At 32.6% G+C, this 14,632-nt stretch overlaps 1 protein-coding gene across 2 annotated transcripts in view; it reads right to left on the minus strand.

Annotated features, from left to right (window-relative positions):
• The window catches only part of CNTNAP4 (contactin associated protein family member 4), a 588,793-nt gene that overhangs the window by 120,421 nt on the left and 453,740 nt on the right, over nucleotides 1–14,632 (minus strand). The gene's annotated exons all lie outside the window — the stretch shown is intronic.

Genomic DNA, 14,632 nt, shown 5'->3' on the forward strand with positions numbered 1-14,632 from the left:
GATGATTAAACAGAGCCCATAGAGTTGAAATGATGTGCCTAAGATCATACAATGTGGTTTGGTTTCAAGTCTTCCTGCTCCAATGTCAACCATTTAATACTATTAGAAATGTCCATTTTAAATTGTTTAATTAATCTTTTTAAAATATAGAATTCCCATCATTGCATTGGGGGAGGGTGGAGTTCTTTAAGCTCTCTTCTTTGGATTAATGATCTTTTTTCCTTGTTTGTAAAGATCCTGTGAGTTCTTTTTTTTTAATTTTGCTGCATTTTCCATGACTTTTTTTCAATGCACTTTTCAACTAAATGACTTTTACTTCACTCCATTTTTATCTGCATTACCTCAATCCATGTTCCCTGGGTGACCACTGCTTTGTTAACACTATATTTTCATTTAACCATAAATTATCCATTTGCTAAAGTCTTCTAATATTACTATCATTTCTTTAAATCTTAATAGAAACCATTGATGTTTTTAATTATGCAATCTTGCAGTTTTTATAACTCTCTAAAGTTTTAGATAACACAATTAACACAAGAAGCTTTAAGTTCTAATCAAGCATTCCCCTTAATTGTTGCATATAATTTACATAGTTATTTCATTACCTTTTCTTCCCACACAACTTGACTGTATCTTGACTGTATCTGCTCCTTCATAAATTTAGCCAGGATTTACTTATCTTTATGTATTTTTATACAGATAAGTGCAGGAACAAGGTATTATTAGTATTATTTTTTAATTTTTTTGCAAGGCAATGGGGTTAAGCGATTTGCCCAAGCTCACACAGCTAGGTAATTATTAAGTGTCTGAGGTTGAATTTGAACTCAGGTCCTCCTGACTCTAGGGCCAATGCTCTATTCACTGCTCCACCTAGCTGCCCCAAGGTATTATTTTTTCAAGAAAAGTGAATACTTTGTGAATTCTCCATAGACAAAGATGGAAAATAATATTCTGAGAGAAAACAAAATTCATATGTGAGTTAAAACACATCAAAATTCTCAAATATCTTTCAACTCAGTTCTAATGTAAATGGCTTTGATTATGACAGATGCTGTTATCTTATCCTGACTCTCTTAGATACATTACTTTTAAACTTCCTTGTAGCAAACATTTTGAATAGGAATCAATTTCAAAGGGAAAGAGTTTTAATCTTGCTTCTAGAGCAGGAAAGTGAACCTATTTCAACATTTTAGCTTTTGTTTCTTCCAGGTGTATTAGGGAATCTGCCAAAGAAATTTTGTCCCTTTCAACCCCCAATTTCCCAGTTCATCAATTTATACAACTCTGGGAACCTACAGTTTTATTCCGTAACAGACACTCATGAGGATGGTCATACCTTAGATCTGAAAGTAAAGGATATAATATTAATTCTACTTCTAGGAACAATTCTTTTACACTGACATGAAGGGAGGGCTAGTGAAATAGCTACTCCTTAGAATTCAACATTTATATAAGCAACCTAGGCAAAACTGAGTTGTTTTACATCATTTATACTTGATAGACATGATAATCACTTTGAATTTCTAGTATGGAATCTCTTTTTGGACTTCAGTACAATTTCTGTATGAAGGTATTCTTTATCAGTTTAGTACCCCATTCCTTGTTTCTATCTAGTCTAAAGGGTATAAATGAATACCTTCAAAATTTATAATTTGTGTTACTATTCCCCAAGGATATTAATATCTTACAATTTCACATGACTTGTTTATTTATTCCTATACTGATTAAAGTGCACATTCTATGAAAAATTTAAATAATGGAATAAAACCTTTTATTGTATAAGCAAAAATTGCTCCTTATAGCTTCTTTCCCATTTCTTTTTTTCCAATTGAAAAACAAATCTTATCTTTAAAATCATTTTTATAAAACAAAGGCAAGCATTATATATAAAAATAAAAACACTAGAAACAGCTAGATTGTATAGTGTAGTCAGCAAGTCCTTAATTCAAATATGCCTTTGTACATTAGCTGTATGACCATGGGCAAATCATTTAACCATTATTTGTCTCAGTTTCTTTATCTGAGAAAGGGAGATAATAACAGTAGCTACATCATAGAATAGTTGTGATTTGTAAAGTACTTTAGCAAATGACTGGCACAGAGCAAGCAACTAAATTCTTGTTCATTTCCCCTCTCCTGACACTTTCTCACTAAATGGAAAAGTAAAAAAAAAGGTATCTAAAACCCACTACTTTCTGCTATATAGTTCTATGATGCTAGTAGTAGCAACAAGAAAAGAGGAAAAAAAATTAAAGTTATAAAACTAGTCAAAGAGGAAGTTAAAAACTATCCCTATTGCTACAAATCCAAACTGATTCAGTATCTTGATCCCCCAGCAAAGATTTACCTCAAAGAGGTCCTACAATTAGTTCCTCCCCAAAAGAAAATCATAGCAGATATATGAAAAGCTTCCAGGGGAGGGAGGATTCCCCAACTCAGCCCTTGAAGAACTCTGTGCTAAGGCAACTACATAAGACTGTCTAAAATATAACATTGGAAGAATGACCAAACAAAGAGGAACAGCTTCTCAGAAAAAGAGGATACCACCCCCTTCCACATTGCAGGAATTAGGGGCATGGCACTCTGTGATTTGGAAAATCCATGTAAACATTTTTTGGTACTCCTTTGAGTCAGAGGAGATGCCTAAATTATTTTACTATTAAAAGATGAAATACATTGATATTGCATGCATATTTTACGCAATTCTGAATTTCTGAACTTTTTCTCTATTGTCTACTGGATTTGGCAGGTCAAATATGCCTTCCACAAAACTCTCCAAAAATCTCCATTTAATTTCTTATGCTGGCTGGTGACATGCTGAAACTGTAATGGGGAAAACCTCTGATGTAGGAGGGATAATATGTGTATTTGTGCATGTGTGCGTGTGTGTGTGCATTGTGCACGCACACACACATACACATTCACACACACACACACACACACACACACACACACACACACACACATATATATATATATATATATATATATATACATAAGAGAGAGAGAGAGAGAGAGGGAGAGACAGAATTATAGAAAACAGAATTGGAAAAACAGATTAGTGTTATGTAAAAATGACTAGGAAAGAGAGTTAAAAGCTTCACAAGATGTATAAAACTGTAACTGAAAACTTTTTTTACCTGATAAGTCAAAAACTTTGATGGACCAAACAGAATTTAATAACTCTTTAGAATTAAAAGGAAATATTTTTAAATGTTTAAAATACAGAAAAATGAAGAGAAATGCTATTTCAAAAATTAAAAAATTGATATGGAAAAGAGATGGGGAAATAATTTAATCATCACTGGACTCAAGTACCTGAAAATTATACCAAATAAGAGGCTGAATATCACACTTCAAGAAATCATGAAAGAAAATTGTTCATATTTATAAGGCAAAGAAATATGAGGAAAAATATAACATTCACCTCTTAAAAGAAACCCCAGAATGAAAATTTCTAAGAATATCATGGCCAAAATTCAAGTTAAAGGTCAAAGAAAAAGAACTGCAAACTACCAGGATGTTTAAGTCCTGAGGAAACTACATGATCACATAAGATTTATAAGCAAGCCCTTCAAGCAAGTAGCACAAAATTCAAAATTACCCAAAGCAAAAGTGAAATGTTTATAACCAAGAATACCTTGAATATAATCCTACAGAAGTGGGGGAGGGGGAATAAAGCATTCCTGATTAAATACTTAGAGTTTAATTGAAACTTTGAAATTCTAAGCACAGGAGTCATGTGATATATAAAAATACAAACACAAGTCAGTATTTGAGAAAAACTTTATATAGATATATATGTATATAAAGTATTTTTAATTGAATGGGGGAAGGGATATTCATAATACAAACATTCCACTTCTCAGGAGAGAGGAACTGGACTGTGAAAATAAGAGTCACTTTGTTTCACCTCCTTCTGGTAATCCTCTCTTAGAAATCTCCATTATGCTCAAAGAGTAATAAAACTACCTTTGACCCAGAAATTCCAGTTCTAGGTCTATATCCAGAAGAATTTATAAAAAAAAATATGAAAAGTCCCACATGTACCAAAATATTCATAGCAGCCCTTTTTGTAGTGGCAAAGAATTGGAAATTGAGGAATGCCCATCAGCTGGGGAATGACTAAAGAAATTGTGGTACATTAATATTATGGAATCTTATTGTTCTAGAAAAAAACTATAAATGGTCATACTCCAGGGAAGCATGGAATGACTTACAGGATCTGATGCTGAGAAGAAGGAAGTAGAGCCAAGATAGCAATGTACACATCAACAACAACATTGTGAGATGATCAACCTAATGGAAGCAGCTCCTCTCAGCAGTCCAGAGAGCTAGGATAACTGTTCTTCCCTGGTTATGGACTATATAATCCCCATCCAGAGGAAGAAAAACAAAACAAAACAAAACACACAGAAAAAAAAAACCCACCCTTCCAAATCTGATGAACACCTTATAAAAATTATCTCTTAGGTATCTCTTTCCCTTAATCCTAATTCTTCATGCCAAAAATTACTAATTTGTAAACATGTTTATCAAAACATGTATGTACAATGCTAACCTGACTGTTCCCTGCTGAGGAGAGGGGTGTGTAAAGGGAGAGTGGAAGGAGATTTTGTAACATGGAAATATGCATGTACATATGGAGGAAAATAAATAAACGAATTTTTTAAAAAACAAAATCTCCACAACAATCCCCAAATTATCACTTTTATGTCACCAGTTTCTGAATTCTGTTGGTGTATCTTCCGGCAATCTGAATTATATTATCTTTTTAACTGCCTTCTTTTTCTTTTTTGAGTCTTCTTCAACTTTTATTTTCAAATTCTTTTGCAGTTTCATCCTTTATTGTTCTTGAATCTTCTTGAAACCTTTTTCAATATGACAATAAAAAACCTTATTTTTCCTTCAATTTTTCTTGTTTCTTAAAATTTTACCTCAAGATGAAGTCTAAATGACTTCATTAGTTCAAATTCCTGCTACTTATATAATTTCTTTTTTTCTTATTTAGTTTAAGTACTTTTTCTCTTCTCCTTGAAATTCTACAACTCTATTAGTATCCTCCCCCAAGCCTCCATATAGAAACCAGAAATAGATATCAAAGGATACCTTTGAAAGGCTAAAAGGAAATCTTTCTAAAGATCAAACATCAAAGGATATAGACATTTTCCAAAAGAAATATAATCCATTAATACACATTATAAACGCTGTGCCAAATCACTAAAAATAAGAGAATGTTAACTCAAATATATTTCATGTTTCATCTTAGCCAGAAAATCAGCAAAGATTTTCTTTAGGGTTTTTTTTTTTTTTTGCAAGGCAATGGGTTTAAGTGGCTTGCCCAAGACCACACAACTAGGTAATAACTAAGTGTCTGAGGTTACATTTGAACTCAGGTATTCCTGACTCCAGGGTCGATGCTTTATCCACTGTGCCACCTAACTGCCCCCCAAAGATTTTTTAAAACTAGAAATCTTTAATTTTAGAAGGACTATAAAGATATGTTCTTTAAGAAATTGGAAATAGATATTGAATTGTATTCCTTTCCTTCCAAACTAGAAGACACTTGGAAATTAAGTGGAAAAAACAAAACAAAGCAAAAAATTAAACAAATATCTACAATCTTTTAGTCATAGAACAAAATATATACCAAATAGAGGGTTTTAGATAAAAGGCTTGGTTTCATATATTGTAAATTATTTCTTAGGGGACAGCAAGGATAATTTGGAGGCTCACTTATTGAGAAGGTGCTACATGACATCATAAAATACAAATGGCAGAATACAGAGAAACATGGGGAAGGCTAATAATATAATGATTCTGAGTGAAATAAGTAGAATTCCCTCTCCCCCTTCAAAATCCCCCCAACATATAATTGACATAACAATTGAAAGAAAAAACTAAAATAAAACTAAATGTTGTATATGTAAAATGATCAATCTTGACTCCAGAGAAGAAATTAGAGAACCCAAATCTCTTCCTTCACTGAATGCTGTAGGCTAGAGATTGTGGGTGTGGACTGTTTAATATGCTCCCAGATACATATAATACCTACACATTTCTACCATTTGTTAATAGAGAAGTTTCATTGGATAGGAAAAGGAAGAAAGGTATATTTGTCAAAGGGGAGGGGTGATGCAAAAACAAGAGGTTTAAATAAAACTTGAAAGAAAATAAAAGAAAAAAGAAGGTAAATCTCTGTTCAAAATGGTTAAATTGAAAATGGGGGGAGGGGAACATTAGTCCTTAAACAACATGCTTCATTTAACTATAAAATTAACTTGTATGCAAGACTGCATATCTTGGAATGAATGGAACATTAGTATAGATAAATTTATAAACTATTGACTTATTTCTAGTATGTTTTGTCTAATATAAAGGACAACATGTGAGTATATCTATCTATCTATCTATCTATCTATCTATCTATCTATCTATCTATCTAATCTATCTATCTATCATCTGTTTAAACAGTACATATTTTCCCAGTAACTTCTCTTGATCTGGAGTTTCTGATTTTCATTTGAATAGAAGGTCACCAGCCTCCGGAGACATTTAGCTGCTTCTTAGCCTGACTCTTGTTCCTTTGTGTGCAGCCCATTGCTTTTCAGGTAACTTTGTATTTTCAAAACAACCCCCATGGCTTGTCAATATTCTTTGTGAATCTGGATTTAACTTTATATTTTCACTCCTGTATTATCAGGACTGTTCTCTGTCTTTTTCTTTCTTTTATGTTACTCTGTGATCTATTTGTGATCTAAATTTCTGAATTCAAGTTTATGAGAGCTTAGTGCTCTCAGGACAATGGACAAAAGACAGATTGAATTTTTGCAGGATTCCTATTTTTTCAGGGTTTCTTTGCAGAAAAAAAGTGTGGTCACTCACAAATCTTATAAAACAACATGTATAAGACAGGCATATAGCCCTAATCTCTTAGATTAAAGATATGCTCATTTGTAATAAAACAAAAAATAAGACATGTGTTAAATATTACATGCCAAACCAAAAAAGGACACTAACTTTGTTTACCCAATTAGTTTTCCATAATTTGTTCATAAAAGATCATCAAATTGTTTCTGTTTATTTAAACTATTGGTTGCCTCCCTAAACTCTAAAAAACACCATTTTTTGGTATTATAAGAATAATTCACCTTTAATAGTACTCTACAAGTTTTTTTACTTTGTGTTTATTTTTTTTTACTTTTTATGTTTATTACACAAACAATCTGATGTAGGAAGTATTACTATTTTTACATATATTTATAGATAGAAAATAGAAACTTAAAATGCTAGAAAATATCATATATAGAATTCAAACCCAAATAGTTTGATGACAAGATTAATGTTCTTTCCATTACAAAACTCTTCTTGGTGTAATGAAAGATGTTAGAAAAACAATCAGTTTTGAAAATTTTGGAATAGATTTTTTGTAAATTATATCAGGGGTCAGAACATATAAAAATTATGACTAACAAAGGTTAATATCATCATTGTGTAAAAAAAAGAAAAATCAATTTCAAATGTATAAAATATAATCTTTTGTCATGATTCAAAGTAATTACTGACTTTCCTTTATTCATTCAAGAACAAGAGTGAATTGAGAGAAAGTAAAAGATATTTTCTACTATCTATTGAAAAAGAATTCTGGTCCTGAAAATATTGAAATCTGCCCCTAGTAAATGTTCAAATTTATAATAAATAATTCAAATCCCCCTAATAAATTTTCAAATTCAAAAATTCAAAAACACATCTCAGGTATTTACTAGCTGTATGACGCTGAGCAAGTTACAACTTCTCTGTGCAACAGTTGTTTTGCCTCTAACAGAATGGATTGGATTTGATGATCCCTTACAATTTAAAATGTGTGATCCTATCATATACTTTATGTCATTTTTCAGTTAAACCTTAAAACTGAAACACAAAATACATTGATAGATGTACAATTATTAGTAAGTTTGCAAATAGACTGCTTTATTTTTATATGTTTTGGAAAATATCTTAAAAATTATTGTATATATACATATATACATATATATGTATAATTTTATTCCTAGGACCATTGTTCAAAATATAGAAGCAAAAAGAGAAGTCATTTTGTCCAACTCCTTCATTGATATGCAACTCTTGCCTTACTCAAGGACGTTTATCAGCGAAACACTCAAATAATTTAGTGATTGTCTAGTGGTCAAGAAGACATGTCAAGATTCCTTGGGATTCATGAGCATTTACATGACATGTGACATGCTACAGTGAGTTCCCAATGCCCTCCAGACTAATGTGACCATAAGTCGCCAAAAAATGCTATTTCATCATGGCTATGATAGCCAGCAGCAAGAGAGGCTAGAAACAATCAGATCAAAACTTAAAGCTAGAATTGGATATTCATTTGCTGACCAAGTTAAAAGCCAGGGGAATCAGAGATGGTGAACTATGACTTGGAGTAACTGTGAGAGACATTAACCTATTGAACAACTTATCCCCAATCCCCCCCTTCACCCAGAAAGAAACAAATTTTTTTCTCTACCAGTAATGAACCTTAACTTCTTGTTCCTTTCTCTTGCTTTCCACAAAGAGTAGGCAAACCACCAACAAAGGGAGGAAATTTGAATTCTCTAAGTCCTTTACTTTTTTATGACTATAATCTTGAGGAAACCAAAAATTAGAATTGTATTTCCAAGAGCAAAGAGAAAGCCATCTCTTATATTAAAATTTTGAAGTGACTAAGGTTGTAATCTTTCTCATGCTACAATATTGTAAATATTCATCTATTTCTTAGTTTTAGTATTGATTTCACTTTCAAATTGTATTTAATAATTTGGGTAATCTTTGGATATTCAAGAATTATCATGTAGGAACAGAAATATGAGAAAATGTGATTTTTGTAGTTGATTATAGTTAACAGCAATATTGGTTAAAAAAGTAAAATTAAACAATTTCAAATGTAAAACATATTAGTTATTATCACATGACACAAAAGAATTACTGAAAGAGTCAGACTTGGAGAAAGAATAAAACAAAATAGTTGCAATGCTTTGATCCAAGACAAGGCCCTTAGTTATACATTCAGTCTAGGTGACAGAAAAATAGTCCCCCCCAAAAAAATAAATCTCCATTAAGTATTTAATTTGTTCTAGTATACAAACAGCATTTTTGAAATTCTAAATTAATATTCAATTTTTTGTTTTGAGAACTCTAATATCTAATGAATTCTTCTCTACTTTTTTCTTTCAATTTTATTTTTCCCCAACCCTTCTGAGGTTTCTTGATGTTCCAGTGATCTCTGAAGTTTCCGCATCTGTCCTTTTTTCAGATAATCTTGACTTAACTTCCTTCATATTATAACATTTGCTGATTGTACTTAGATTTTTCAATGAAATTTTATTTATATTTCATTATAATTTTTAGGATCATCTCTTTTGTTTTACCTATTTTTACACAGAATTTTTATTGATTTTCTTTTGATATCTTTGAAGTTTGATTTTTTTTTTTTTTTGGCATTGCAACCACAAACATTCCTTTCTCTTCACTAGTGCTGCAGGATGTGTTGTTGGACTTTTTCAACCTCCATGGAGATGGGATCTAAGCTAGTACCTTTTCCTGAGACTTGAATTGTCTTTCTGGATTGTTTTGTTTTCAGTCAGTCTGATTCTTATTTCAATTTAACAATTTTAGCAGAATGGGAATAGGGTGGGAACGTTTATCAGGCATCTTTGCTCTTCTAGAAGTCCCTATTCTTTGGTTTTATACCAAGAACCTCACAGAAACCTGCGAAATAAATTTTGTTCATTACTAGTGATGCTTGGGAATGGGAGGCAAGGAGGGAGGATACTTAAGTACTCTTATTATCTAAATTATGATAAATCTTAAACTGAGGAAACTTGTCTTATATTGAGAATTCAGGTCATATTCTTCTTCTGGGTATAGTAGGGGGTTAAGGTTCCCAGAAGTTTGTAAACAACAACAAATCTGCAATCTTGCTTTTCACATCCTCTCTCCTTAAAACAAGGGTTCAGGGGGTGGCTAGGTGGCGTAGTGGTGGATTAAGCACCAGCCTTGTAGTCAGGAGTACCTGGGTTCAAATCCAGTCCCAGATACTTAATAATTACCTAGCTGTGTGACCTTGGGCAAGCCACTTAGCCCCATTTGCCTTGCAAAAATCTAAAAAAAAACCAAAAACAAGGGTTCAGATTTCTCTTCTACCTCCAAACTAAATTACTCCCTTCCTGCTCCTACTTGGAAATGAACTTTGTCTGTTCATAGTAGAGGTATAGAGCAAACCCAGACTTCCTGAAATATTGTCTTTCCACATAAATAGGTTGAGAGCTTGCTTCAGGGATCATACTGGTGACATGGGAGGGAAGTGCAGATATGGACATTTTATAACTGCTTCCAGAGTTTTCTCTAGTTCTTCCACTCTTTTTTTTTATTTGTACCTGGGAGAACAAAGTATCTCTGGGTCTTTTTGTATCTTCAAAAGGACTTGAGTTTTCTCTAGTTCCTCCTTTCTCTTTGTTTTATTTATATCTGGAACAAGAGTCCTTTTATTTATTTTCCTTTATCTCTTTTATTTTTACTTAGAGAACAAGATATCTCCTTTCCTGTTTCCTGTGAAAGTACCGAGTTATAGGAAGAAGGACTTAAGTGTCTTTCTGTCTGTTCTATTCCATTTTAGATTCTGAAAATGGAATCCTCAATTACGGAAATTTTAAAGACTAAGAATGTAAACCCAACATTTTCTGGTTTCTTGAAATCCAGGCTAGATGTTACATCTAACACAGAGTTGATGCTTGAACTTGACAGGATTGATGCAATATAAAAATTGAATCTAAATTATGAACTAAAAACCTAATTCCCCAGTCCCCATGGACTAAGGTAGCACAGTGGGGAAGGTCAAGGAATAAAAGTAGCATATAATTATGGTAAATGTTTGTAGAGTTGTTGTTGCTAAATTTGTGAAATAAATGTCTCTTTGTTAAAGTTACCTACCCAGTGTCAAATTAAATTAGCTAAATGGAACTGCAGTACTAGTTCCCCCTAACAAATGGGGGGAATACAACCACTGGATGCTCAAGATCATAACAGAAAAAAAATATACTTTACCAACTCTGTAAGGACCCTAGAACCCTGATGTATTTGGTTTTTTCTGTCCCTGCTAAGTTTTGACTGTTTTTGCCCAGCAGGCCTAGAACGCGGGGCAGGGAAATGCTGCTATTCTTATGTGAGAAGATTTCCCTGTTATTTCCCACTCACTAGGTTATTCTTTTAGAATCTGTAAAACTTTTGAGATGGCAGACAGATGCTGTCTGGGCCTGAAGAGACACAATTTGAGGCCATTCTGCAAAAATATCAGCTGCTTCTAATGCTCAAGTACCTTGACATATTGTCAAAAAAGTCATTTCTATTACATTCATATGTAATTTATCAACTCTCATTCCAAAGGATTTGGAAACTTCTAAGTACCACATTTATTCGGTGACTATAAGAGAGAGAATTTGCAAATGAGTTTATGGGAAAAAAAGACGGGTGAATAAAGGTTATCTCTCAGTTCCAGCTACAGTAATTCCATACAGCAGAATTATAGGCCACATTTAATCAACCAGGTAGTGGTGTGAACTTGGCTAAGTAAATTTCTTCATTTGTAATGACTTAGAGGCCTGTATGACTCTCTAACTCATATATCTACAATAAAAGTTCTGAATAAAAGGGATAATCTTAATTTATCTCATGAAATCTTCTAACCAGATGAAACCAATAATGTCCCAAAGATTATCTTACAGGGGCTCACTTTTCATGATCTTTATTCTGCTTCTAGAAGCATACATTTATTCCCTGCAATAAAAATCCATGATAAGGGTGTCACTGTATCAATGTTCTCATTATTCAAATACAGGTCTTTTACAGAGTCACTGCTATTCTCTTGTTGAGAGTCTGAAGAGCACTTAACTCTTTACCCATGATCTAAGTGGAAGAGTATCTCAGAAGCACTTCTGTCTCTACCTCTTTCCCTGTCTGCACAACTTGGAACTAAATTATCCTTCCTATAAAATATTGATTCACTCAGAGGGTATAATGAGATTTAGTCCAAAAATATTAATTGAGATCTTTTTCATTCTTCTGACTCTTTATATTGCCCTTAATTTTTATCCTTATGTTCCTTTTCCTTCAGGAAGATATTCATTCTTTCTTCTACCCTCTTAATTTAATATCTTTTAAAAGTGACTATCATCAAAAACATGAATTTCTCCCATGACTTAGTATTTTTTTGATAATTTGGCATATTTAAAATTCTGTTTCTGTTGTATTTTTGGAAGACAAATATTCTGCTCATCTCTGTATTTTTATTTTTTGAAAGATTCTATTAGATAACTTAAATTTTTAAAAATAGTTAATAAGGACAAACAATATAAGATATGTTATTTTTGGTCACAGATTGAGAGTCTTTGCATTTTTTTTTGTAATAACCTATCCCTTTAGTGCTTTCTGATTTCTTTTCACAATCTAGTAATCCAAGTTTATTTGAATTGAATTTTATTTATGTTTATAAATTCTTCTCTTGCTAAAGTTACTTGGTATGGAAACTAGATCTCCAAAATTTAACAAAGTGCCTTGTACATAGTATGGAAATAATAAATATCTGTTGACTTCACTTCTGCCAATCCTCCCCCATCCCTTCTTTAAAAATAACAAAAAAGAAAATTGCTTTTGTATGTTTCTTTTTTATTTGGAGGCATTTTTGGTTTTATCTTTTTTTATCCTCACATAATTGTTTGTCTTTTAAGATTCTACATTGATCTCTAGGGTGTCTCTAGAATTTTTTTTAATTGGGAAATATTAGTTAATTTTCTTTGTAGTAGAATACTTTTTCAATGTGCTCTGGAATTTTTTGCAGTTTTATTTGTTTTACTTTTTATCTTTTTGACTTCCTGGATTGATTTATCTGCCTCTAAACTAGATTTTTCTTGGATTTCACTTTTGGAATTTGAGTCCTTCAGTCTTTCTTTTGTGCTCTCAGTTATTTGTCTCTGGTTTCTGTTCTCACTTTTTGATCATCCCCTAATTTCCCCACACCCTGATTGCTGCAACAATCCTGAAGTTCAGTGTCCTCAGTTTCCTCTCAGTGAGGAAAAGTAAAAGTCAGTCCTGGTTTCTGGACTAGTGTACATTTTAGGTAGGAAAGTCTAGTCCTATCTAAATTATTATTATCCCCTTTTGTACTCTGCACTGTCTGAGTCTTCTACACAACTTCTTCTAATTGCTTTCCTTTTCTTTGCATGATTGGGAAGAATCAGTGACTGCCAACTCTTCTGGGATGCAAGTCATCTAAATCATAGCCATGGATAAAACAGTTGGAGATCCCTACAGGCAAATTTTGAAGCACAATCACTCAAAGTAACTTGACCTAAGTGTACTTGGCTCACAGAATGGACTTGGAATTTGGGAAATTGAGAGAAGGCTATAAATAGTATAATTGTTCAACCTTATTTCTTGACATTTCTACTTTGCTTTTCTTTTAAAATTAATTTATGTCTTCTTATCTTCTTATATATGGAGTATATGTGGGGTTTGGTGAGATTTATATCTAAGACAAGTGAATTATAGGCTATAACTCTGCTACCATCTTGCAAATCATTATCTAGAATATTTGTATTTTACATGTAGGCATATTTCAATTTTAAGTGTAGTTCATATAACTGAAACCAAGATGGGACTTATTGAAGATTTTCATCAACTAAAATAGATTTTCTATTTCCATGCCCTTGTAAGAACAACTCTTAATATCTGGAATTCACTTTCTTCTTTATGAAGTCTTTTTAAACCCTTTCAAATGATTTTGTACTTAAATAAATTTATATGAATTCTTTAAAAAATGTAATCCTGTATATTTATTCTATACTTTTTCTGCTGTTATAAACAAACTTCTTGAGGACATGAATTATTTCATCCTTTGTGTTTCTATCCCCATCATTTAACAAATAGCCTGGTATATAGTAAGTACTTTTAATTTTTTTTTCATTGATTTGTATTACTATCAACAGGTACAAGTTTAATATTTCTTTGAGTACTGTGAGGTGAGTATCATCCCATAGGTCCTTTAGTAGCTATGTTATTTGGAAACATCATTTTCCCCTCTCTGATCTTCAGTTTCATCATCTTTAAAATGAAAGTATTGGCCTGAGTATCCTTTAAGTTTCCTTCCATTTCTAAAATTCTGAATATACAGGACTGAAGGTCAGAATCCATTTTTAAGTATTTTTTATAAATTCAGAGAGGCATTTTGGTGCAATGGATAGAGCAATATACATGGAATCAAGTGCATATGAATTCATGTTTTAGTGTATGTACTGACTACCAACCAATTACCATCCACAGGGCAGGCAAGCCAACCTAGCTGAAGTAGCAAAGCTCTATAGGAGAGACAGGGTCTATCTTCAGGCATGTCAAGGCATCATTATCATGCTGACCACTATTCCCACTCAGATGCCAGTGGAGACCACTCAGACCCCCAAGACCAAGAACCTTGGGACAGGCAATGCCTCAAGTACAAAATCCACTGCCATGATTCTAGAAAGTATCACCCAGTGAAGATGCATCCTTGCCACTCTTCCTGCGGTATTAAATCGCAGTTACTGAT

Source organism: Macrotis lagotis, chromosome X (assembly GCF_037893015.1).
Source record: "Macrotis lagotis isolate mMagLag1 chromosome X, bilby.v1.9.chrom.fasta, whole genome shotgun sequence".
NCBI lineage: Eukaryota > Metazoa > Chordata > Mammalia > Peramelemorphia > Peramelidae > Macrotis > Macrotis lagotis.